The sequence below is a fragment of the Penaeus monodon genome, chromosome 22 (assembly GCF_015228065.2).
Source record: "Penaeus monodon isolate SGIC_2016 chromosome 22, NSTDA_Pmon_1, whole genome shotgun sequence".
In the NCBI taxonomy this organism is placed as follows: Eukaryota; Metazoa; Arthropoda; class Malacostraca; order Decapoda; family Penaeidae; genus Penaeus; species Penaeus monodon.
In genome coordinates this window covers 10,411,461-10,412,134 of record NC_051407.1, presented here as the reverse complement: position 1 = coordinate 10,412,134, position 674 = coordinate 10,411,461, and the positions used below count along the sequence as shown (strand labels likewise).

The window sequence follows — 674 nt, the reverse complement described above, 5'->3', positions numbered from 1 at the left end:
GGAAGAGTTCTTGTCTGAATGTACCACTTACATGCGCAGCTGTGGTAATTCAATAGTTGATTTTCTAGAGTCACAAAGGCTGTGCAAGTATTTTGTGAATGAGACAGATTAATATGGAAGATATAATCATATATATATAGTTTTTTAACCAACCTAACAATAAGAATATAATTAATCACTGGGTTCCTAGATCAGATTACCAACTAAAGCAGCCACAGATATACTGTATGTGTATGTATAAAGATTCTTTGGGAGAATAAACCATCTCTGTGGATTCTCTTTTACCTCAAAACTTAGTTACACAAGAAAAAAAATTGGTTTGCTAATTTCCATGTCTTATAACAGCTAGCCATAAATACCTTGAACATAGCATGAACAAGTACGAGATGGAATGAACATGCAGTCCTAAGGAATTAAACTACATGCATTTGAGTGTCTGCAGATAACTTTTGTAATATATGCACCATGAATTAAGAAGTGATACAATCCTCATTTTAAAAGAAAATACACAGTAAAAAGGTGTTATACTTCATCTCTCGCAATTGTTCATGTAAGAATCCTTATCCTGTCAATAGATTTACTGGGCCTTAACCTAACAGCGTCACAGTCACTCATCGGGGTTCAGCAAATCTTTCTAAACCACTTCATAACAAGAATTAAAGTGTAAGCTGTTT

The 674-nt window shown here is 33.8% G+C and overlaps 1 protein-coding gene across 1 annotated transcript in view; it reads right to left on the bottom strand.

Moving 5' to 3' along the window:
• Window positions 1-114: 114 nt before the first annotated feature.
• The window catches only part of LOC119586930 (cytoskeleton-associated protein 5-like), a gene marked incomplete in the record, with an annotated part of 31,731 nt that continues 31,171 nt past the window's right edge, over window positions 115-674 (bottom strand). Inside the window, 1 exon segment of the mRNA XM_037935662.1 lies at window positions 115-674.